At 45.6% G+C, this 26,145-nt stretch overlaps 1 protein-coding gene across 4 annotated transcripts in view; it reads right to left on the reverse strand.

Moving 5' to 3' along the window:
- Positions 1-10,885, reverse strand: part of NEK7 (NIMA related kinase 7) — a 139,284-nt gene extending 128,399 nt beyond the window's left edge. For 2 of the 4 annotated variants that reach the window (XM_081492669.1, XM_081492666.1), the window contains exon 1: positions 10,147-10,401. The gene's annotated coding sequence lies outside the window, so the exon portion shown is untranslated. Of the gene's footprint in view, positions 1-6,248; positions 6,267-10,146; positions 10,402-10,823 lie in introns of those variants that run through there. The other 2 variants (XM_081492667.1, XM_081492668.1) reach the window with 2 other exon arrangements.
- Positions 10,886-26,145: the final 15,260 nt, after the last annotated feature.

A 26,145-nucleotide genomic window follows, 5' to 3' on the forward strand; every position in this document is an offset into this window, starting at 1 on the left:
GTCCTGGCTCTTACCTCACCCCACTCTGAGATCTTTCAAAACTTACAATGCAGAGTTCAGACACCAGGCCCAGACCCTCGGCGGACAGTGAGCACCTGGAGGTCAGACCTTCACCCTTTCACAGAGTAAAGCCCCTCACCCGAGCCCCTGGGTCTGCCCTGCCCCCTCAGGGCCTGAGGTCAACCGCTCAGCCCTCCAGGACCTCCGGGACCTCCGCCAATGCAGGGATCTGCCCGGGCCTTTGGCCTCACACAGGCGCTGGGGCCCCATCACCTGCCTTCCCTGAACGGCTGGTCCCGACAAGAAAGGTCCCAGGCCCTGCAGGAAACACAGATGTGCACAGGGCGTGATTCACACCTTCCAGAAGCATACATTCCAGGAAGGAAGCTAAGATAAGCACACCCACGGGGCCAGTGGATAAGCACTGAAGACCTAAAGAGGAAGGAAGAGGTCTCTGTATTTTTTGTATAACATGTGAGCAGAGCCTTAAAAGATAAAGATGATTTTTAACCACTGAGATTTAACAACTGAAGTATTAAAAAAAAAAAAGGCATTAAAAACAGTGAGAAAAATCATAAAGCAGAGAGGAAAGGATACAGAATTCACAAAAAAATGACGAGTTGAGTTGTCAGATGGGACTAACATTTAGGGGAGAATAAAGAAGTGAATCTGGAAAGGTGAGTCAGGGTCCTGACTGGAGACACAGGTGAGCCAGGCGAGATGATACAAACTACTGTTCACGCCTGTCTCCCATCTTTTGCAATTCATCAAAACTGACAGAGTTTTCAGGCACAAAGATAGATCTGTGTTTAGATGATCTGTCTACTCACTTTGAGCTACTTACCAATACCCTCAAATCTCTGTCTTCACCCTGTGAAGTGGTGGGACCCGGGGGAAAGTGGGGCGAAGAGTGAAGGGGAACAACTGGAGAAAGGAGGGTCACAGAGTGGACAGGAGCCCCGAACCCCCTTACAGCCGCTGCAGATCTCCAGAGAGCCCAGGGTCCGCGGCGAAGCCTGCAGGAGGGTGTGCCTTCCAAGTCCAGAGAACGCTTACCTCGACGGAAACTAAGTTTAACGTCAAGGGCTGGGCAGCCAATTGGATCCTGTTTCCAGCTGTCTCAAAATGCATATGCAAATACCCCCACAGACTTCACAATGAAGAACTGGTGTCCAGGGCTGACTCTGGAAACGGCTGACCATTCCGAGGTGGACAGCCCACCTTGGGAACAGAAGAGGCCTCGGGCGGCAGCGTGCCCACCCGGCACCACGCCCGCGGAGTCAGGGCGCCCGGGCACCCTGAGCGCATCTCTGCAGCCCTGGCCCCTGTCCATGAACTGAACCATCAACCACACTCCCAGCTCTCCCTCCGCAGCCAGACACTCGACTCCTAGGACAAGTCCTGTGTGTATTAACCCAGCTCACCCTGAGACCCTGTGCTTGCCATCTCCAAGTATACAGAAATGAACCTGGACTCAGTCCAGGACTTCAAAACCTACTTTGTCAAGCTGCCTCTTCTGGTATTACTTATGAAACACACACACGTATATATGTATAAATATTTTTTAAGGTGGGGGGGTAGAAATAGTGGGAAAAGGGACCTGGATTTATTGATAAACTCCAAATTAAAGAAAAAGATAAACAAAAATCCCACTGAGAGAGGGACTTCCCTGGTGGTCCAGAGGTTGGGCCTCCGTGGGGCCTCCGTGCCTCCAGTGCAGGGGGCGTGGGCTCAATTCCTGGTCGGGGACTCTGACATGACATGCCGTGTGGTGTGGCCCAAATCAATAAGTACCTTTTTTAAAAAAAATCACTGACAGTGGTTTAAAACGACCACGCAGACTCTCTGGTGAAGAAGATGGCTCACATGCCAAGGCTGCGCTGAGGGACAAGGAGGGAGGCAGCAGGGACTCGACAGTCAGCCGGTGTTATCAATGGAAATAGGACGGTCATGGAAAGAGGAACAGGTGAGTCATCGCGCTTTTCCTGAATGCAGGCCAGCTCGGCCAGGTCCGCGAGACAGGAAAGCCTGGTGTGGCAAGCCCAGGGGCGAGCGCCGGGCTGCAGGTGGGGCGGCCGGGGGCCCAGGGCAGTGGCCTGAAGGAGAGCGAACCATCACGGGGGCGGGGGCAGCGGTGAGCTTTCCACCCCACTAAGGAAAACACCCTGAACATGCCTCAAGTGGTGAGACCAGCAAAGCAGTACACTCACCAGGGGTTGTTCAGTCAAGACAGAACTAAAACTAACACTTGGGGGTACTACTTTCCTCCACTGGTCTGAGCCGAATTTTCTCTTCTGTTCTCACTCAATTCTTATGCAGAGTTGTGTGTGTGTGTGTTAGTCACTCAGCCACGTCTGACTCTTTGCGACCCCATGGACCATAGCCCGCCAGGCTCCTCTGTCCATGGGATTCTCCAGGCAAGAACACGGAAGTGGATGGCCATTCCCTCCTCCAGAGGAACTTCCCAATCCAGGGATCGAACCCTGGCTTCCTGCCTCGCAGGCAGATTCTTTACCGTTTGAGCTACAGGGAAATCTCTAGCGTTATATGTACTTACCTCATTTATCTTCACTGATGATTAACAGTGATGTCGATACTACCTGGCCAGCAGCTGAGCTGACAGGCTGAGTATGGTTGCTAGGAGGGGCTGATTCTTAAGCATAAACTACCCCAAGAGCTGCCCACCCCCGGAACAGAATGACAGGAGCAGCAGGGCCAGACTCCCATCATAAATAAATAATACTGTAAATTAGCAAATCTTTTCTAAAAAGACCATGTGGCATTTCTTCTTGTTGCCTGAGGAACACCTGCACAGGACTGCTAACTCAACACAGGTGAAAAAACAAAACACCATGCCTACCACCAAGAGCCTGGCGGAGGTACCTGAGGCATTGTGGACTATTAGGGAGTGTGGTGGAATGTGGAGGAATGTGGATTAGCAAATTCACATCCTTGGGCTTCAGTTTATTCTCACATTAAATGAAAAGGTCAGTTTAGACGATTTTTAAGTTTCCTTCCAGCTCTGAAAGTATCTGATTCAGTGAACTACGCACTTAAGGTTTCCTAAGGGAAACCACAAAGTAAGGGTGACTGGAAACTTGATTCTGGAACAGCTGTTCTGCGGTGGCAGAAAGATACAAGCTGCAGATGACATACGTACAGGATGACCTGGGTGCCTGCATCCCTCAGGTACTGATACAATACAATCCCTGCAGAACCTTAAAAATACTCTGTTCAGAACAAAAAGACCAGAAATCTAAAACTCTTTGGTGTGGTAAAGAAACTGGAAAAAAAAAAAAGTATTTAGACCATGCTCATTAAATTTTAAGTGTAAGCGATCAGAAGCAAAGATGAGGTCATCAGACGACCCTAATCCAGTAAGACTGGCGTCCTTTTGAGGAGAGGAGGAGACACAGGAAGGCAGCCACGTGGCAAGGCAGAGACGGGGATGGCCGCCTATCACACAGGGTCCAGAAGGGCCACCAACATGCGGGCTGAGAGGCACGGGGCACGCGCTTCCGGGAGCCCTTACAGGGAGCACGGTCCGGTGGACAACCCGACTTCTGACCTTTAGAATGGCGCGTACAAACCTCTGTCTGCAGCCATCCAGTTTGCGGTTAAGTCGTTGGGGCCACCCTAGGAAATCAACGCAGGAGGTGTTGCGTGCTGGAGCCCGGAGGACTCCAGCCTGGACCCCAGCAGCCAGGGCTGGTCCTGGGCCTCAGGGAGGGCAGCACCAGCATGACCAGCGGCTGGGCAGTCCCGGCCCCAGGGCTGCTGCTCACAGAACAGGCAACAGCCACTCCCTCGGGGGGGCTGGGTGCTGGGAAACTCTGCCAGAAGCTCAGACTCCCTTCTACCCACCCACCAAATACCACTGAGCACAGTGGTATAAATGCCTTCCAACCTGGGGGTGGGGGGGGAGAGAGAGAGAGACCAGAATGATGAGAAGACTAGTGGGAGAACCATCTAATAAAATGCAACTCGTCATCGATGGCTGACGCCCCGAACACTCCAGGGCTCGAGACGACAAAGGGAAGTTGAAAACAGTATGCCATCCAACCATCAAAATACTCAACGATTGGAGAAACTTTACTAAAACTCTCAGATGTAGACAAAAAATGTTTAAAAAAAATGCCATTGTCACTGAATAGTTCCCCTGCTACCATGCTCTTCTAAATACGTCTTAATATAAAAGGCTGTAAAAAAAAAAAAAAAAAAGAAGTGAATCTATAGGTTACCATGTGAAATTGAGAATGAAACATCAATTTATTGCTAAAAAAGAAACCACCAGGAAGCATTCTTTTTGTACAATGTCTTTCAATTTACTTGTATTTGTTAAGTAGCAAAACATGCCTAGAAGTAAACTATTTAAAATAAGGACATGCTATTTGCCTGAAATAAGTTACCTACTGTCCAGTTCTGGGTATCTTTATGACAGTATGCAAATGTATTATCACATTATTTTACTATAGGGCCCAGCAGTTACACAGACAAGGCAATGGAAGAGTCACAACTCCTTACATTTCAGAGGCATGACAAGTTTTTCATAAACATATCTACATGTTTAGTTTTCCCAACAGTAATATAATGGATGACATGTGGCTTTGTTATGCTTATGATCAGAAAGAAATTAGAGTAATTTTCCAGGTAAACAAGAGAACATGAGAAAAACAACAATTAAAAAAAAAAAGGATTGGAAGCATAGTAGAAATATACTAGAAAGAATATTCTAACTTTTTCCATTTTCCAATCAATATTTAAGTATCTTTTTGCAGCTCTCATCTTTTTTCTTTTGTCCAAAATATAACCCCCAAGCCTCTTGTGGTTTTTTTCCTACCTGAGGAGCTAAGGATTACTGCCCCCTACCCCAAAAATATAGTGAAAAATTAACTCCTATTGGGAGCAATTAAATTATACATATGAACATCACAGGGCAAAAGGGAAGAAGAATTAAGGCAGAGAAAACCAACGCGGCAGCAGAATCGGAAGGAACCTGTTCCTGTTCCCCGATAAAGCGGGACTGGGGAAAAAAAAAAAAGCGGGGCTGGGAAAGGGTAGGCAGCGAGGTCTCCCAGCAGAAGAAACCGAAAAGACGTGGGTTTCCCACGGCCGAACTCCTTAGAGGAAAAGGTGAAACGAAATTAACATTATGGAGCCTCCTACCCTGTTTCTAAAAACATGGTGTCACCTACTCCTCCAAGCGATGACGGGACCTGAGCTGGGAAAACTATGGTCTGAACAAATCGAGTAGTTCAGGCAAGGTCAGTGGAGAAGAGAAACCTGGGCCTCGGTCTTTTTCACATCACGGTAAACACGGAAAATGGCATTTGTGCAGCGAGGTCACACAAAGAGGAGAGGCTTGTGGCAGCTGGTGGCAGTTAGCCCCAAAGCTCTAGGCCCCACCCTGAGGGGTCATTACTTCTGCCCACCTGGAACCTACTCGGGCTGGGCTGGGAAAGCGTGTGTAAGCTCACAACTGTTGCCTTTTCCATTCCATTCAAGCTCTTCCCAGGATCTACACCCAGGTCAGCAGCAGCTAACTCTACTGAATGCCAAGGAAAGAGTTAGGCAAGCCCCAAGCACACCCCAGGCCACAAACACCCAGATGGCAGCCTCGCCTTACAACGCAGGCCCTTTTTAGAAGTTTTTTTTAAAAAACTGGAAAAAAGTCTTTTATAAAAAATATTGTCAGTTTTTCTAAAAAGACAAAAATCTGTGCATACTCTTACTCATGCCAGAAATTCTCTCCAAAGGCAGCAAAGGCAGCCATTCCAATGCACTTAGAACAAAAACTGCTAAAGAAACACACCAAAAGACATTCCTTCTAGTGTTATCTGTCGGTCAAGCAAAGATAAATGTCTGACATCAGGGTCCATCTTGGCTTAGAATCAAGACGGAAGCTGAGAGTTGGCACATCACAGGATGGGTGAGGGGGTCTCCCCAGGCAAAGAAGAGCAGAAACCCCTAAAAGTCTAACAGAGGTTGAAATGTTATGAGGTCTCTGAGATTACACACAAGATCTGGCAATGAATAACAGAGCATTATTCTGAGAGGGTTGGGGAAGATCAAGAGATTGTCACAGGGATCAAAGGACCAGAAAAGGTTAAAATGCTGCCCTGGAAAATCCCTACCAGCCCAAAACAAACATCAATCCTAGACTCAGGTTTAGATCTGTGTGTTACCTGCCAGGGCAGAAGGGGGCCTCCAGCCTGCCTATAAAGTTTTACTGGAAGAGCCACACCCACCTGTTCAGGTTTGTCCGTGGGTGCAGTGGCAGTAGCTGTCACAGAGACCACAAGGCTCACAAAGCCTGAAATATTTACTCTCTTGCCCTTCTGAGACAAAGTCTGCAAGCCCCTGTTCCATACAAAAGCAGCCTGGAATGAAAAAGTTCCTTCAATGACTCACAGTGATTATCAATAGAAGACCATCGGCAAGATTCACAGAAAGCGCTGTTTCCACTAAATAACAGAAAACACGTACATTTCTAAAACTCAACAGACCAATTAAATACCAACTTTGTGTTCCATTCATTTGCACACTATCCTGATGAACACACACTGGACAGCTATTGCCAAACAGCTTGTTGTACCAGTTCACTATATAAACAGTATAAGAGAGCTGGTATTTTAACAAAGGTTAAAAAAAGAAGTTATCCTGCTTGAAAATATCAGTAAATGCTTCAAGGCCACCTATCTGTTCTCATTACCACTGCTCACTGAAAACAATGAAATATATTCTCTATTTTCCTTATAATGAAAGATATATAATACACAGGGATAGTCAAACTATTTAATCACCAAAGGAAAATCAGCAGTCTAGAGGTTTTATAACTCTAAGAATGAATGGCCTTACATTAGTTCTATGTATAAGCTTAAAAATTCTCAAGTGTTGTATCCTGCCAATAAATTTGATTACTATTATATAAATTCCCTTTAAAATTGTAGGGAGAAGGAATTAAGTTGAAACTTTCAAAAGTATGAAAAACACTTAAAACATCTTACTATACATTTATAAAAATGCTGAAGAATAACTGCTGATAGGGCAATCCAGAGCAAACAGTAATTATACATGGCATTTCCAAAACACTTGGTATTTTACTAACTTTGTTGCCATATTTTATGTATGATGTACTAAAATACCTACCCACATAACTCTTGAGCAAATATTTGAAGGGACAAATATTTTAATTTGAGTGAAACTAGGAATGTGGACAGAGTATCACTTTGTGCATCTACACTTCACATTTTTTAAATACCAAAGCCTATTTAAGAAGAAAAAAAAAATCAAATGAAACAAAACCTAAAAGGAATTTCTGGGGACTTACTATCTAATTAAGCAACTTCTTTTCCAAAACTGCATTAAGTAAGCATTTCTGTCCCCTCCAGATGCCCTTAAAGGGTGGCTCCATTAGTAATACTAGAAAGATACATTTTAAAACATCAGTTTCTAGAAAAAACAGCTTTCGGTTCTAGGAACAATCTAGCTGTAAATGTAAACGCCTGTAGAAGTCTCACTGTAGTGACTGACATCTCAGACCACTTATTTAAGTGAAAAAGGAAATCTACATTTCAGTAAATACAAAATGGTCAAGAAGAAAATACGTGAATATTCCCAATAAATCGGTGCCTCAAACTGCCAACTGCAACCACCAGAAACACAGAGGGAGAGGAGTATGAGGTGAGATTCAAGCCCACAGTCTGGTCGTGTGAAACTGCAAAACTGAGTTCTATTATTCGGGGACGTTAACACCGAGGCCCCCAGCCTCCCCTCCTCCACTAGAACGCAGCCATCATACCAGGCGTGCCTTCCTCATTCTTGCAGTAAGTGCTGCTTTACTGGGCTGGAAAAGGGCTCTCGAGACGGTCCAACCAGAAGAAGCTGTGAGTGGTGGAGAGGCGTGCAGGGCAGCAGGTGCGATCGGGATCAGTGGACCCCAGCAGAACAGCAGTGCGGATTAGCAAATGAGTCTGCACCCGGGGGGTCGTCTTCACTTTGACGACTGCAAACCACTTTTTGTATATGGAAAGCGTCCCAAATTATTTGTAAAAACACTTAAGGATATGGAGTCTTAACAGTTCTCGGTCTGCATTTTCACACGATTTCAAAGAACCCCACCCCCACAAACATCAGTCACACCAACTGGGGAGCCCAAGGTGCAGCTGAACCTTGAAAGGAGACGAGCACCGGGGCGGGGGGATCCCAGGGATCTGCTGCCCCCCCCTACTTCATGTGTTTAACTGACCAGCTTCCCCTCATCCTCATTTTCGGATTTATCTCACAACTCTCCCCACCTCTCCCTTATCTTGCGTGTTTAAGCCGCAAGCCCCGCCCCGCTGAGGAAAAGCTCCGCCCCCGAGGGAAAGCCCCGCCTCCTCCCGCCGGCCGCGAGCGCCGGAGGAAGTGCCCGCCCCCCACAGCGGGAGCCGCGCCGTCCTCGCCGCGCATTGGCTGCGGAGGCCGTCCGTCTGCAGGGGGCGGGGCCTCTCGGGCGAGGGCGGAATCCCAGGCCCGCGCCTCCGGCAAAGGTCCGGGGCAGCCCCAGACCCCCGGAGAGCGAGAGACCAGCTTCCAACAGGGGTGCCTTCGCCTTTTAATTTCGCCGCCCTCCTCCCGTCGGCCCCATGCAGTTTAAAACTTTTTCAAAGCTCGAACCACTCCCCCCGACCCACCCCAGCAAGCTCCCACCCAGTCCACGGCCTAGTTGAGGATGCTGCGGTTATAGGAGTGAAGCAAGCTGTGGACTGGATCTCTGAAAATGAAATTCCTTATGTCTTCTGTTAACTTGTTTTGGGTGCACTGGCCTTCATCAAGTGTTCCGGCCAAGAATACTCGGCGTCCATTCACCAGGAGTCCCCGCAAGCATTACAGAGTTAACTGTATCTCGTAACTATTCACCCTTTTCACAGTCAGACTGTCCCAAAGGTACTATAAATTTTTTGAGGGAAAGTGCTAAGCCATTCTCCGACCACACCCGCAAGAGCTCAAACTCCCTTACAGAATGGTCACGCACACGTTCTGCACTTTATTCGGTAACGCAACCTGGTGAGACGCGCACCTGTAGCCTGAAGGGAGTATGCATACTCCTAGAAACTGCAAATTCCTTGGAGGAGGAATTATCAACAGTGGTTCTAATTACGGCGGGCACACAGTGCTCTACAAACTATGGGTATTTGTTTCAACTGCATCCTTATGATCAGTAGCCTCAAAGCAGAGGAAAAATCATTTCGTTTCTGCAATGTTTCTTTCAATTCCGTCACCAACAACGCTCAAGGATGGAAACATATCTTACTGTAAATAACTATTTTTAGTATCCATCCCTAACTACAGCTGGGCGAGAACAAGACTCATCTGTTTGAAACATCATGTCTCAAGGCCTACAGTTTACAGGAAAGAGGTAACAGGGGTTCTTAAATCTCACTGCAGCATCCTTCTCTAGGTTGTGTTCCCTTCCTGACACTGTCTGGGGACAATGTAGTCTTATCACTTCTTCTCCTTTTTGCCTTTGAGCTCCCTTTCGTCTGTGATTTTGGCCTCAATGTTCAATGACTTTATTTCTCTTCTGTTGCCACTAGCACCACGACCATTTGCTATTTGCCTTGCAGTCTTTCTCTCTGACCTCGTCCTGACAGAGCCCCAGTAAAGCACCTTCTCCAAAAGGTCGGTCATTCTCCCCGCACTCCTCCAAGTTAGTCTGCAAAGCTCCCACCACCCACTTCTCCCTGGAAGTTCGCTCGGCCCAGTCCCGCGGTTGCCGATTGCTGACAGCTGGACCCAGCCAATGCGCGAGGAATAAATAAGAGGCGCAGCCAATGAGCGTGCGCCGGGAGGCGGGACTTCGCCAAGTTCCTCGGGTCTCCAAACCCAGACCTGTTGCGCCGCCGCCGTGGCCGCCGGAGTTTCTTAGTTACGGCGGCGGGCTCGGGCGCCCGAGCCGCGCGGGGCACGAGGCTCTCCCCACGGCCCACGAGTGGCCCGAAGCCCCCCGGCTGCGCGCGCCCCGCACCGGCCTCCCTTCCTCCAGCGTGGTCCCCAGGCCGCCGCGCGCGGGCCCGACCTCCCCTCCCCGCCTGGCTCCCGCGGGCAGCCCCACCCGGCGGGGCCCCGGCCCGCGCGCCCGAGACCCCAGAGGCAGCGACTCACCAGGAAGCGGGGAGCTTTGCGTCCTCCGGCCCGCGCAGGACCCGGAACGGGCGGGCGGCTCGGCCAGGCGGCGCCGCGGACAGGCCCGCTGGGCCCGGGGCTGTGGCTGCGAGGCCCGGAGCGCTGGCCACCTCCCGCCGCGCCGCTCCGGCGGAGGCTGCAGGCGCGGGCACCCACCCTGCGCACGGCGAGGCGCGTCCGGAGCGCGAGCCTAGCGGCGGCCCATCCTCCCACGACTCCCGCGCCTCCTCCCCCGGTCGCGGCTGTCAGGAGTGTAAACATCCCGGCATCCCCGAGGAGGGGGCGGGACGGGCGCCGGCCCCGCCCACCAGAGCCCCGCACCGCACCGCCGGCCCCGCCCACCAGAGCCCCGCCCCAAGCCGGGCTAGGATCTCGCTGCTCAGCCGCTACCCTCAGAGCTCAGCTTCCGAGCCCCGACGTCCCACGCTGGCGCCCAGGCGGGTCTTGGAGAGCCTTCCTGTGGTCAGGCCCAGCCCTTGTCCCCTCTTTCCGGCCACTTTCCCTCCAAATCGGGGGTGGCTGCCTTTTGAGAACTTTAAATGCCCAATATGCAAGCGGTCAGCCGAATTGGTACGTCGCTTTCTTCTGGATCATTGAGTTTTTTATCCCAGCCTTGAGGACAGTTCCCTTTAGGATATTTCTAAGAAGTGAACTACCTGGTTTGGTCCTAGGAGTATTTGGTGGGGGGTGCAGGGGTATGTATTACGTCCCAGAACCCTAGAACATGGAACTGCAAAAGGAATGCTGTGAATCCAAACGCTTCGCTGCTTCGGTAACCGGGGGACATGGCTAGGAAGGGTCAACCTCACCTTGATTTGAATCTCAGCTGGTGCGTGAGCTTGCTTAGTCTCTTCAGTCGTGTCCGACTCTTTGCGACCCTCTGAACTGTATCCCGCCAGGCCCCTCTGTCCGTGAGATTCTCCAGGCAAGAATACTGGAGTGGGTTGCCAACCACGCCCTCCACCAATCTTCCCCACCCAGGGATCGAACCTGGGTTTCTTAACGTCACCTACATTGAAAGGCAAGTTCTTTACCACTGGCGCCACCTGGGAGGTTATCTCTGACCTAGCAGGACAAGTTATTTCACCTCTCCTGGAGTCACACTCTGTAAGAGGACAGTAGTAATAATACCTATCTCTAGGGCTTCCCTGGTAACTCAGCTGGTAAAGAATCCACCTGCAATGCAGGAGACCCCGGTTTGATTCCTGGATGGGGAAGATCCCCTGGAGGAGGGCATGGCAACCCACTCCAGTATTCTCCCCTGGAGAATCCCCATGGACAGAGGAGTCTGGCGAGCTGCAGTGCTTGGGGTCACAAAGAGTCAGACAAGACTGAGCCACCAAACTCAGCCCTAGGACTACACTAGAATTCAGTGAGATACAGCAGAATGCTTAAGCACAGAGCCTGGCATAGAAGAGGTTACACTGAGTAGCTGCTATTACTCCTAGGCCTGTTCACTAGTTTGGCTCCCCAACCAACAGATTTGAGCCAAGAATGAGTAGATTATAGCTTAAATGCTTAAAATGTTAAACCTGTGGAATTAACATTTAGAAAGTTTATTTTTAGAGAGAAAATAATTCAAGATCTCAATAGAAGACTTTTATTTCTACGGCTACTAAAGTATGAGTAAATCTGCTAAGCACTGTTCTAAGAAGTAAAGCAGTTACCAAGACACAAAGTCCCTGATCTCGTGGCCTTTACGTTGTAGAAAAGGCAATAATAATACAATAAGCCAATAAATGCATACTATGTCAAATGGTGATTCATTCAAAAATAAAGCAGGGTATGAAGAGTCATTGGAGGGGTGACCCTATCCATTTGGGTTTGCAGAAAATAGCTCTGCGGTGGAGAACAGACTGCAGGGTTGGAACTACTAAAATGGTTAAAAGACTATTATAAGGATCAGGTAGAAGATATTGATGACTTAGACCATTGTGCTAACAGTGGAGGTGTTAAGAATGGTCAGGTCCAGATATGTTGCTAAGGTACAGCCAACAAGATTTACAGATGAATTGAATGTGGGGTAATAAGGTAGGCAAGGGACATCCCTGGTTGTGCAGTGGCTAAGACACCATGCTTCCAATGCAAAGGGCCCGGCTTCTATCCCTAGACAGAGAACTAGATCCTGCTTGCTTCAACTAAAAGAATCCATAGGCCACAGCAAAGACAGACAGTCCTGTGTGCCACAGCTAAGACCTGGGGCAGCCACATAAATACATTTAAAAAAAAAAAAAAGGAAGAATGAAGGCAATGAAGTCAGTATTTGAACCAGATTGCTCTGTCAAGTCACACCAAACCAAACTCAGTCAAATAAGAACAGTGTCCCTTGAGTTATACACAGGCATACCTGGCGGGAACAATAAGAGTATTCCCGGGGTGAAGATATTTCAACCTGGTTTAGGTTTTCAAAAACTGTCCTTTGTAACACTTTTTAGAAATGTACACAGATAATAAAACAGCCCTAATTGAAGTACACGTTCTGGTGTACAGACTAGATACTTCATTGGTACAAGGAAAACACATATTTCTTATGAACACTGACTAACAGGGAAGTGGATCAAAATGAGCCCCTGAAGCCCTGGAAGATTCCTATCATGGCTCTATGGTACCCAGAATGTTGACATCATCATCTTCACCTTAAAAGAATACAAAGCTACAGCTAAATAGTGTACAGTGCTTCAGAAGTCGTGAAGACTGTCTAGATACAATGCACTTTCTCTTTATGACTTTTCATCACCTCTTTGCTGATACAGAGGGATGTGCCCCTGCCCTGGGCCCCTGGCCTGGAGCAAATGCTCATGGAAAAGCAGAGAAAAAAAGTGAAAGTGCAAGTCGCTCAGTCGTGTCTGGCTCTTTGCGACCCCATGGACTGTACAGTCTCTGGAATTCTCCAGGCCAGGATACTGGAGTGGGTAGCCTTTTGCTTCCCCAGGGGATCTTCCCAACCCAGGAATTGAACCAGGGTCTCCTGCATTGCAGGCAGAGTTCTGGCCAAAGAGGCTCCTCTGGTCCCAGGAATCATCAGAGCAGAGTCCAGCTTTAACTGCTTGTCCCTTCAGCTCCCACCAAGCTTGCTTTAAAAATGGTTGCCTGACTCCATGAAATGCACTCATTACAGTCCTTTATATATGTGCTACTTAGTGTTTATACCTAATTACCAGGCAATACATACCATTAACTAGCAGATTAACTTTTCTGTAAATGATATTTGATTATGACACTTAAAACCTTTCAGTTAACACCCAGTCTGTATGTTTTGTTGTTCATATAGCTCTGCCACGCATGCATGCTCAATTGTGTCTGACTCTTTGCGACCCCATGGACTGTAGACCCCAGGCTCCTCTGTCCATGGGATTTTCTAAGCAAGAAATACTGCAGTGGGTTGTCATTTCCTCCTCCAGGGGACCTTCCTGACCCAGGAAGAGAACCACGAGTGTCTCCTGTGTCTCCTGCACTGGCAGGTGGATTCTTCACCACTGAGCCAGCTGGGAAACACGTAGCTCTGCTGGCCTAACACAATTAAAAATAAAAAAGTAGAGACAGTATTGATTATCAGAACGATTTTCTTTTTAACCTGTAGGTTAATCTAGAGCTGCAGTCCCATATCAGGTTCAGAGGCCATGTAACATCTCTGTAAGGAGAAAAGCTTGCTAGAAAAAAATGTTGTCCTGATGAAGGATGATGGAGTCACATTAAAAAGAATTCTCCTTTGAAAGAGATCCCGGCCAGTGGGATAGACCAGAAAGGTCTAGCCTTCCTGACTCATACATAGCGCTGGCAACAGGTGTACGTACAAAGCTGCTAGTGATCCTGGCAGCCACTGAATCTGGCAGCTGAATAGTGACAAGGCTTAGTCAAGCTGTTGAAATGTCTGGACTAACCTGGGCCAAGAGGAGGAGGTCAAAGTGCAGCCTGCAGACAACCCCAGGGAGATCCCTTTCCCCTGAGCCTGGCCGTGGTCACTGTCTAGTGGCAGAAAAGCCATCCCTCCCAAACTGTGGGAACGCTCAGGACAAACATCTGAAAGCTGCTTTTTCACTCTCAGGATCTCTTGCACTGAATTATTAACAGATCGTGCAGATGAACGACCCTTTCAAACAATAAAGTCTGCCTTCATTTCGTCCTCTCATCAAACCACTGGAATTCAGTCATGGAAAGACAGCTCTGCTCTGTCCCAGTTATCTAGTTCTGTATTTGGAGAATACAGTTCCTGGTTAAAAATAGCAGCATGCTGACTGTGGCTTTTTCCTAGCTATTTTTGTAGTAGTTTTAAGACTGAGGAAGCATTTCAACATTGTGTGTGTGTGTGTCTGTGTGTGTGTGTATACACATGTATACACACACACACAGACACACACAGCGAAAGCAGCTCAGTTATATCTTACTCTTTGCGTTTCCACAGACCGTAACTCGCCAGGCTCCTCTGTTGCATGGAATTCCCCAGGCAGGAATACTGGAGTGGGTTGCCATTCCCTTCTCCAGGGGATCTTCCTGACCCAGGAATTGAACCGGGGTCTCCTTCATTGCAGGCAGATCCTTTCCCATCTGAGCCACAAGGGAAACCTCATTTACATATATACATATATTTAATGTAGGGATGAAGCACAAACTGAAATCAAGATTGCCGGGAGAAATATCAATAAGCTCAGATATGCAGATGACACCACCCTTATGACAGAAAGTGAAGAAGAACTAAAGAGCCTCTTGATGAAAGTAAAAGAGGAGAGTGAAAAAGTTGGCTTAAAGCTCAACATTCAGAAAACTAAGATCATGGCATCCGGTCCCATCACTTCATGGTAAATAGATGGGGAAACAGTGACTGACTTTATTTTGGGGGGCTCCAAAATCACTGCAGATGGTGATTGCAGCCATGAAATTAAAAGACGCTTACTCCTTGGAAGGAAAGTTATGACCAACCTAGACAGCATATTAAAAAGCAGAGACATTACTTTGCCAACAAAGGTCCATCTAGTCGAGGCTATGGTTTTTCTAGTGGTCATGTATGGATGTGAGAGTTGGACTATAAAAAAAGCTGAGTGCAGAAAAATTGATGCTTTTGAACTGTGTTGTTGGAGAAGACTCTTGAGAGTCCCTTGGATTGCAAGGAGATCCAACCAGTCCATCCTAAAGGAGATCAGTCCTGGGTGTTCATTGGAAGGACTGATATTGAAGCCAAAACTCCAATACTTTGGCCACCTGATGCAAAGAGCTGATTCATTGGAAAAGCCCTTGACGCTGGGAAAGATTGAAGGCGGGAGGAGAAGCATATGACAGAGGATGAGATGGTTGGATGGCATCACTGACTCAATGGACATGAGTTTGGGTAAACTCTGGGAGTTGGTGATAGACAGGGAGGCTTGGCGTGCTGCAGTTCATGGGGTCGCAAAGAGTCGGACACGACTGAGCAACTGAACTGAACTGCACTGAATGTAGGGAAATGTAATATTTTATATTGGTTGCAAAACAGGAAAGAAACAACACAACTAGCAGTTTATATCGTGATTTCCTCTGGTCCACAGAATTTAACTGAATCTCTGCTTTTTTGACTCTTTCCCGATTGGCTCAGCAGGTAAAGAATCTGCCTACAATGCAGGAGACACAGGAGACGTGGGTTCGATCCCTGGGTCAGGAAGATCCCCTGGAGAAGGAAGTGGTAAACCACTCCAGTATTGCTGCCAAAAAATACCCCATGGACAGAGGAGCCTCTTGGGCTACAGTCCTTGAGGTCACGAAGTCTGACACGACTGAGCAGCTAAGCACAGCACAGCACAAAAGCCAGATAGCCAACATGCAGAGGGCGGTGAGTCAAAGCAATGAAGGAAACACACTCAGGAATGATTTCCCTTTTCCTACTTGTACACTCCACTCTTGACGTGGGGCCAAGCTGAGGCCATTTCCCAGGATACGCTTTCCTCCACATTGGTGGCAGTTCCGAGGACCTGTGCTAACCGGGAGACCTGGTGATACAGTAATCAAATCCCAAAGATGAATTTGAAGAGTGCCGGTTTCTCTGGAATATTTTGTGTGTGTGTATCTACCCTGCAAGGGGGATGCTACAAGTACCCTGTGATCTCACAAAGCTGAACGGGAAGATCTCCAAGAGTCCTCTCTAATTTCTGTGCTCTGGCTTCTGCCTTGCGATGCACCAGATTCTTGCAGGTCTGAGCAGTTGAAGCAGTTGTCTATTCCCTACGCAGGAAAGAAATTGGAAATAATGTCTTTCTTCTTACTTTTAGTATTTCACATAGATAAATGGAGGGGCTAGGAATCTGCAAGTGCGTTCCTAACAAAGTCAATAGAAAAGGTGAAAAGCCACATCCAGTGTTGTTCTCTAAACTCTGCTTGCCCTCAAGCCTTTATTGCTTAAAATATACATCTCTTTTCAGCTGTTCTGCTTAATGGCGGAAGTGCATTTAAAAATACCTCGGTGATGACTTCTTCAGCAGTTCAACTGCACAGTTAATGTTCAATCTATTTGGAAATACAGGATGTGAGTAAAGCCAGATTTGGAATCATGCCACATCAAAAAAGATACACTGAAAGCAGGCTCTCCTTGTCTTTATGACAATAAGATCAGTTAATCATAAACACCCTCAACACCCTCCATAATTCTGCCATTGAAATCACCTGTCATGAAAAATTCAAAGTATGCAATTTATTTCTTTAATCAAGCTGTCAAATCAGGTTTTCTGTATAAAAGTTAGCATTATGTTGGGTGAGAGGTGCCTGGGACACCACTTCCCAGAACAAAATAGTCATTTCCAAAGCTTGAGTATTGGGTGCAAAAATCGAAGATAGTGTTTAAAAACTTGACGAAGTTCTGGTCCTTAAAATTCAAGGCTAGAAACTTTAAATCCATGAGCATTCAGGGACTAGGGGAAGCAAGGCGCTGTTTATCTGCAGGCTTATGGGATAATCCGATCTTTGAAAGAGCGGAAGACAAACAGTGTACAGTCACCCATGGAGGCCTCCACCAGTCCTAATGGACAGGTTTGTTACATTTGCCCGTGAGTGTTATTTATCGTGTATAACTGATAGGTTTACTTAACCAGCAGAACTTTTAAATTGTTTGTATAAATATCTACTTATTTTATATTATTATTTTTAAACTATAAATTACTTTTCAAGTTACTTATATATTGGTAACTTAAACATTATTTAAGAATATATAAATATACACACAATGTATAGTTTGGGCAACCAAAGTATGCAAGTTTTAAAAATTCTGTTTTGTTTCTATTTGTCTTTCCCTCAATCAGGTTGAAAGGTAAAAGCAATCACTTTTTTCTCAAGATAAAGCAATAATAAAAATGTTACTTATTCATGTTCTAAAATATGTGAAATTAATACTTCCATCAAGCCTATATCATGTAACTCCAATCTAAATAGTTAGGTATGTTTTACTGTTTTACAACAGGAAGCTTATAGAACTGTCATAATGTAAACCAGACATGACTGGAGCAAAACATGAAAATTAATCATGTCATGTCAATGATTGGTGTTAATTCCCTATATAAAATTTTAAATAAACATTGCTGTGGTTACTACATTACCAAACTTTTATTACTAATACCTAGCTAGTGAGATGGAGAAGGCAATGGCACCCCACTCCAGTACTCTTGCCTGGAAAATCCCATGGACGGAGGAGCCTGGTAGGCTACAGTCCATGGGGTCGCTGGGAGTCGGACACGACTGAGTGACTTCACTTTCACTTTTCACTTTCATGCACTGGAGAAGGAAATAGCAACCCACTCCAGTATTCTTGCCTGGAGGATCCCAGGGACGGGGGAGCCTGGTGGGCTGCCGTCTATGGGGTCGCACAGAGTCGGACACGACTGAAGCAACTTAGCAGCAGCAGCAGCTAGTGATATTATGGACAATTATACTATCTTGAAATCTAAATAGGCAGAGATTGTATTAAGTCAGTACAATCATATTATCCAAATCTTTCCTTCTGATTTTCTAGCCCTTGAAGGCTAGAATCTACTTTTATTACTTTCAGAATCTCATATTTTAATTCCTTTTATGGATAACCTATGTATTTTCCTGTCTCATGATTCTCTGAAGCTATGTCTACAAAACTGTACAAAAATCAAAACCAATGCCCTCCTGTTTCTTGACTATACTGAGAATAATCGGCTGCTGTACTAAGAGACCTTCACACCTCTGATGGAGCATCAGCTCATGGACCAGTCCTGAGACCAGTGCAGCTTTGGGACAGAATTTCATCCGTGTTTTGTCCCTGAGATGCTTCTGCTTGGGTTGATGGAGTGTGATGTGAGGCAAAGGAGTAGATGGTGGGGCTGGGGTGGGGAACAGAGGTGTCACCTGTAACAAAGCACGTGGAGGTTTCCCAGTCATCATATCCCAGGGTCACAAAAGGAGGCTGACCCTCATGCACTAACAGGCTTGCTGTTCTTCACCAGAAAAGCTGAGTCGTAACAGTGTCTTAAAGTAAAACATGAGAAACTTACGAAAGATATGGCCTAAAACTCACTGCAGGAAAAGAGTTCATAAACTTGCAAAGTTGGCTCACAAATATCTTTCTCTAGTGAAATTTAAAAACGGAACTTAGCTCTCCTTTCTGGCCTGTCCAAAAGCAGAAAGATGGGCTGGGATCACAAAAGCTTACCTATTAGCTCACATAAGCCACAGAAAGCTTGCACACAAGCCCGTTAGCAGGCCAGCTCCAGGAAAATGTGGGAGTAAGTCAAGTTTATCCTTCTTTCATTCTCATTGGCCTTGGAACAGAACTTGGTGCTGTTATCATTGTGTGTGCGCTTCATTCACTTCAGTCGTGTCCGATTCTTTGCAACCCTATGGACTGTAGCCCGCCAGGTTTCTCTGTCCATGAGATTGTCCAGGCAAGAATACTGGAGTGGGTTGCCATTTCCTCCTCCGGGTATCTTCCCAAACCAGGGGTTGAACCCACGTCTCCATCTCCTGAGTTTCCTGCATTGAAGGCGGATTCTTTACCCACTGAGCCACCTGGGAAGCCCTTATCTTCATGGATTAACTATAAATTGTTAAGTTTCATAGGTTTAAGATTATTACATGTTAGTGTATGTCACTGTGGGTTTTTTTTTTTTCAGTCTGAAACTTGTAATTAATATGTAGGCTTGCATGCCTTTGATTTCTAGATAGTTTTTGATCTTTGATATTACTGTCAAAGTATATATGCTTCTGGAAATGAGTTATACATGAAGCTTAGTTAATGAGCCCCCTGTGGGGACGAGAAGACAGTCTGGAGGGAACCAAAGATAAAAAACTCTGAGAGGGAATCACGTTACTGTGGGCAGTTAGTCCAGGAGTGCTTCTCGGAGGAAGTGACATAAAGTGAGATCTGGACAGAAGGAGGCAGCAAGGCACAGCCCCTGCACCAGGGTCCAGAAGCAGCCGCATCTGGTTTTCTTTCTTCCACGTGGAAGAAAGGAATGCAGAAGCTCGTGGGCCTGGGATTACAACTCAGGGGCTTCATTTTTGTTAACTCAGAAATGTCAAATTACTGTTGATGTAATACATCAAATTTCCATCCATGAAAAGTAAAATTGGAAATATTTCTCATCAAGAAAGCCTCAGAATTATGTCCATCCTTTGGGAAAACTATGTCGTTTTCTTTTCTGCCCTTTGTCTTGCTTTTATTCCTCTCCTTTTCCACCCTCCCTTCCACGATCTTCTTTCCTCCTTCCCTCTTTCTTATTCCTTCCTTCTTTTCTTCCACAAACATATTTACTGAGTGCCTCCCATGAACTAAGACTCTTTTGGAATCAGCAAATACAACATTTCATTGCTCCTAAGACACTTTTCTTTCTTTCTTTCTTTTTAACATTTAATGTCTGCGAAGTTGGAATGTTTCTCATATTTCGTGAACTCTAACCACTAGACCATTTAGGCATGACCTAAATCAAATCCTTTATGATTATACAGTGGAGGTGATGAATAGATTCAAAGGATTAGATCTGGTAGACATAGTACCTGAAGAACTGTGGATGGAGGTTCATAACATTGTATAGAAGGTGGTGACTAAAACCATCCCGAAGAAAAAGAAATTCAAGAAGGCAAAGTGGTTGTCTGAGGAGGCCTTACAAATAGCTAAGAAGAGAAGTGAAAGGCAAAGGACAAAGGGAAAGATATACCCATCTGAATGCAGATAGGCAAAAACAGGGAAGCCTGGCCTTCTGCAGTCCATGCAGTCTCAAAGATTCGAACATGGTGACTGAACAACAGCCAACAAAGAATCAATGAACTATGATACAAAGGTGCAGAATGATAAATCTGTTTTTAAAAACACAAAATAGTTGCATCAAAATCTGAGTAAAGAATGCAAATTAAAAGAAGATTATATACAAGAATTAGGGAAGAAAGTACCAAACCAAATTTTTCTACTTATTCCTTTGCAAGTTCTATTTAGAATTATTTACTTTACTAAAAACTTAGTGTTTGCTATTTTCATTTTTTAATTTTAGAAATCTGAAAATCATGGGAAAACACTTTTGGCTAGACCTCAAAAATCTCATTTGGTAATTGGCTGTTATGAATAAAGTATCTATCACCACCAAGTGGCTTTGTAACTTAATTGTAGGAAGGAGTTTAAAAAGAAAGAGATCCTTCTAGATGATAGCAAAAAGACTTACATACTGATACTGATTATAACTCCACATTTCCAAAAGAGGAGCTGAGAAAGAATAATAAATGCCCAGAACAGATGAGGGTACAAAATGCTTGTGACTCCAGCAAGTTCGATGAATGTGGACCCAACTTTGGCTCAAATCCTGAAGAATAAAACCGAATCCCAGAACTCTCAAGTGCCTCTCAGCCCTGGGTCCAGGGGAACCTGCCTGAACATGAAGGTGATAGGTGGGGAAGCGGAGCTGAGAAGCAGAGGAAGTCAGGTCCCTGACCTTGACTCAGCCATGCCCAGAATCAGCTCCAGTGTGTCTCTCCATTTCACAGGTCAATACTCTGGTTTTCAGCTTTGCCGGTTTGAATAACGTTCCTATCCCTGTAATCTAAGAAGCCCTAATCAGGGTTGTACTGCATTGCATTCCATGCATGCTGTCATGTCCAACTCTTAGCAACCCCATGGACTGTAGCCCACCAGGCTCCTCTGTCCATGGGATTCTCCAGGCAAGAATACTGGAGTGGGTTGCCATACCCTCCTCCAGGGAATCTTCCTGACCCAGGGATTGAACCTGGGTCTCCTGCACTGCAGGCAAATTCTTTAACAACTGAGCTACCAAGGAAGCTCCTAGCTGTTAGGTGTACTGAATGACATAAAGTCCAGTTTATATTACTGTTACACTAAAAGGGAAAATATACGTGCTTGGTTTTTCTCCTATTTTAAAATCATGGAGATTCCCAGGACCTACATGTATAGAACAGAGAACTATACCAATGTTTTATAATTCCCTGTAAAGGAAAGAATTTTTATTTTGTTTTTCATATTTATTTATTTGGCTGCACCAGGTCTTAGTTGTCACACACAGAATCTTCAAACTTCACTGTGGCATGCGGACTCTTAGTTGCAGCATGTGGGATCTAGTTCCCTGACCAGCAGTTGAACCCCACCCCTCTGCACTGGCAGCACAGTCTTAGCCACTGGACCACCTGGGAAGTCCAAGGAAAGAATCTTTAAAAGACTATATATATATAGAACTAAATCACTGTGCTGTGATAGTGAAAATAACATGATACTGTAAATTAACTACATGTCAACTAAACGAATAAAATCATGGATATTATTACTTTCTACTTTATGAAATACTTATGAACTGATTTATGTAATATTTCCTTTTTAACAGTCGGTATTGAGGTATGATTATATAGAATAAAAGATACAAGTATTAATTGTTCAGTTCAGTTCAGTCGCTCAGTCGTGTCCGAGACTTTGCAGCCCCATGAACTGCAGCACGCCAGGCCTCCCTGTCCATCACCAACTCCTGGAGCTTGCTCAAACTCATGTCCATTGTACACACTGACAAATATAGCCACAGTGTGTAACCAAAGTGTACCCTTCCTCACCTCAGAAAGTTCCTTCCTGCCCGCTTCCAGTCAATTCCTCTCATTCTGGTCGATTCGTATCATCCTATATTAGCGTTACCTGTTCTGGATTTTCTCATTAAATGGGATCTCACAGTTTGTACACTTTGGTGCTTCCCAATAGCAGTGAATAAGAGTTCCTGATGCTCCACAACCAAACCAACATTTCGTATTCCAGTCGTTTTTATTTAGGGCCCCTTCAACAGGTGTGTAGTGATATTTCATTGTGTTTTTAACTTAATATTTCTTTTTATTCCTCAAGTCATCATGTTATATCATTAAACTCGTCCCATCCAATTATCATATCAGAATTATCAAAATAATCACTTTTAATTTTAGCTTTTCAAATTCTAAATTCAATGGTAATTATTTCATTTAAACAATATACTCAATGTAAATTGTCTCAGGAAGGACCCTCTGAGGCTGTTTGTTTCTAGACCAAAAATTGTATTGTGAATAGCTATATTGAAGAAGGTTTGCCTTAAACATCCAAGAAAAGATGCTCCTTTATTTACCTGTCATTGTATTGTCTCAAGAAAATCCCACAGAAACACATAGGTGCTCACACACACACTCAAAAAGCCACACTCAAAAGTATGAGAATTCTAGGGCATCAGATTGTACATGCTCAAAAGTTAATTGAATCATGCTTTCAAAATCTCAAAGAGAAATTATTTATAATCTGTACTGTTACATCCAGGAAAAAGTCAACCAATCAGAAGGGCAAAATAAAAATATCTATTCAGACATGTAGGGATTTAGAAAATTATCTCCCATGTGGCCTTTCTTAGGGTATTATTTGAGAGTTCAGTTCAGTTCAGTCCAGTCGTTCAGTCGTGTCCGACTCTTTGCGACCCCATGAACCGCAGCATGCCAAGCCTCCCTGTCCATCACCAACTCCCGGAGGCCACCCAAACCCATGGCCATTGAGTCAATGATGCCACCCAGCCATCTCATCCTCCGTTGTCCCCTTCTCCTCCTGCCCTCAATCTTTCCCAGCATCAGGGTCTTTTCCAATGAATCAGCTCTTCACATCAGGTAGCCAAAGGGTTGGAGTTTCAGCTTCAACATCAGTCCTTCCAATGAACACCCAGGACCGATCTCCTTTAGGATGGACTGGTTGGATCTCCTTGCAGTCCAAGGGACTCTCAAGAGTCTTCTCCAACACCACAGTTAAAAGCATCAGTTCTTCGGCACTCAGCTTTCTTTATAGTCCAACTCTCACATCCATACGTGACCACTGGAAAAACCACAGCCTTGACCAGATGGACCTTTGTTGAAAAAGTAATTATTTGAGAGTATACTCCTAAAAATAAGGGAATTACACAAAAAGTTGAGGCAAGGACAGAAAATGCAAGAATTAGTGGATATAACAAAGGAAAGTGGTAAAAGAAAGTCTGAGAAACAGCTTTACAGCAGAGTCAGGTGACAATTAATCCTGATTGAAACCAAAGCTTGGAGATGAGAGCTGGACCATAAAGAAGGCTGAGCACCAGAGAACTGATGCTTTTGAATTGTGGTGCTGGAGAAGACTCTTGAGAGTCCTTTAGTCTGCAAGGAGATCAAACCAGTCAGTCCTAAAGAAAATCAACCCTGAATATTCATTGAAAAGACTGATGCTGACGCTGAAGCTCCAATACTTTGGTCACCTGATGGGAAGATCTGACTCACTGGAGAAGACCCTGATGCTGGGAAACAGAAAACAAAAGAAGAAGTGGCAACAGAGGATGAGATGGTTAGATAGCATCACTGACTCAGTGGACGTGAATTTGAGCAAACTCTGGGAGAGAGTAAAGGACAGGGAAGCCTAGCGTGCTACAGTCCATGGGGTCGCAAAGAGTCAGACACATCTTAGCAACTGAACAATAAAGGAGAAAATACAGCATCCAGATATTTGATCATACTCCTAGATTTAATGTATTGGATGATCAGAAAAAAAGAAATAAATGCTGACAGTATAAGAAGCAAACAGTGACAACAAGACACTCAAGGATAAATCAAAAAGATACAGAGGGTAGTTCAGTCCAGTTCAGTTCAGTCACTCAGTGGTGTCTGACTCTTTGCGACCCCATGAACCGCAGCACGCCAGGCCTCCCTGTCCATCACCAACTCCCAGAGTTTACTCAAATTCATGTCCATTGAGTCGGTGATGCCATCCAACCATCTCATCCTCTGTCATCCCCTTCTCCTCCCACCCTCAATCTTTCCCAGCATCAGGGTCTTTTCCAATGAGTCAGCTCTTTGCATCAGGTGGCCAAAGTATTGGAGTTTCAGCTTCAACATCAGTCCTTCCAATGAGCACCCAAGGGCTGATCTCCTTTAGGATGGACAGAGGGTAGTTATGCTGCACTAATTGGATTTGAAATAAATAAGATTTATGTGGTGAACCATAAAATTTAAGTTTCATTGACATAACTTCTAGAATTAACTTACAGACAAAAGATTTAGTTATGGTTTAAGTGCCAAATCGTAAATGTTATCCACCTTGATTCTCTACAAGTTCATGTTCAGATGACTGTAGTGTGAAAGTGGAGAGTTCAGCTGTAGGAAGGACATGGGTACCAGTATCCTCATCTTGGAAAATCTGGAGTGAAAAAGTAACGTCTCTAGTTGCTAGCATTCATCAAGGGTGTCAGATGCAAGCCAAGGAAGGTGACTCTGACTTTACTAAGAAGAAAGGAGATCACTAAAATCATACTGGAAAACTAAACATGAGTTTAGCTCTGGAAAAGCTGAAAAAAGAAAGGCTCAGACCTGTTTCTAAAAGTAATATCCAAAAAACATGCCGCAGAGCAGGTCTGATGGATGTTAAAACCCTCAGTGGCTCCATTCAACACTGGAAGGACCTGCCTCTGCCTCCCAACTGACTACCCGTCTGTGCCCGGAACTTGGTCACGCAGCCCCGGGAAACCACCACCACAGCCATCAGCAGGCATCCCCTTCCCGCACACCGCACACAAGCGAGGGAGGAGAGCCTGTTTCTTCTGCCTTACTTTGCTCACCTGTAACGGAGACTGAACAGGCCCATCTGATTGGCTGAAGCCAGGTCACGTGCTGTCACAGCCACCAGGGAACATGGCTTAGCGTGAAGAGGAGGGAATCACTACATTGCTCTCCCCGCAAATATGATATTTCAAAGGTCACCGGAGGTGATGACCGATGTCTACTACACTGATGAAACATGACATAAAAGCCTGTTCTTTCAAGTTGCAAGAATAACTTAAAGAGAGACTAAAATCATTGCGTTATTTATTCATCCCTTGTTCTCACAACCTGAATCCAGTTTGTTAGGAAATTCTGTTGGCCGTCCTTTCAAATTCTGTGCAGAAAATGACTCCTCCCAAAGGCCTTCCCTGCTCACGCCCTCCACCACTAGCCAGCCTCTGCCCTAAATGACTAAAATAGCTTCCCAGCTGATCCCCCTGCTTCGTTCTTTGTCCCTTTAGAGAATATTCAGACCCACAGCCAGAGAATTCCTTTCAAGGTGGAAGAAAGATGCTGTTATGTCTCTGCTCAAAGCCACGCAGAGACTTCGCAGGTGACCCAGAGAGAAAGTCTAAGGGCCTTCGTGTCTGCTGCTCTCCCCACCCGGCCATGGCATCATCCTCTCTTGTCCTTCAGCCAGCGGGAGCGGCAATGCTGGCCCTGAGCACACCTACCTCAGGGGTTTGCAGCCCCTGGTGTCTCTCTTACCTTCAGTACCAACCTCCTAGTCTCACTGTGCTTTACCCAATTATCTTTTCTCTGTAGCTCTGATCACCTTCTAACATACTAGATATAATTTACTTAATGATGTGGTTTATTTTCTGTCTCAAGAAAGGCAGTTATTTTCTCTCTCTTATTAGTTGATGTTTCCAGGCCCCTAAAAAAGCTTCCTGGAATAGGGAAATAATAAGCCATTCTGAGTAAATAAATAGATGGATAAATGAATAATCGCTC

Source organism: Giraffa tippelskirchi, chromosome 5, assembly GCF_054371585.1.
Source record: "Giraffa tippelskirchi isolate mGirTip1 chromosome 5, T2T-mGirTip1v1.2.pri, whole genome shotgun sequence".
In the NCBI taxonomy this organism is placed as follows: Eukaryota; Metazoa; Chordata; class Mammalia; order Artiodactyla; family Giraffidae; genus Giraffa; species Giraffa tippelskirchi.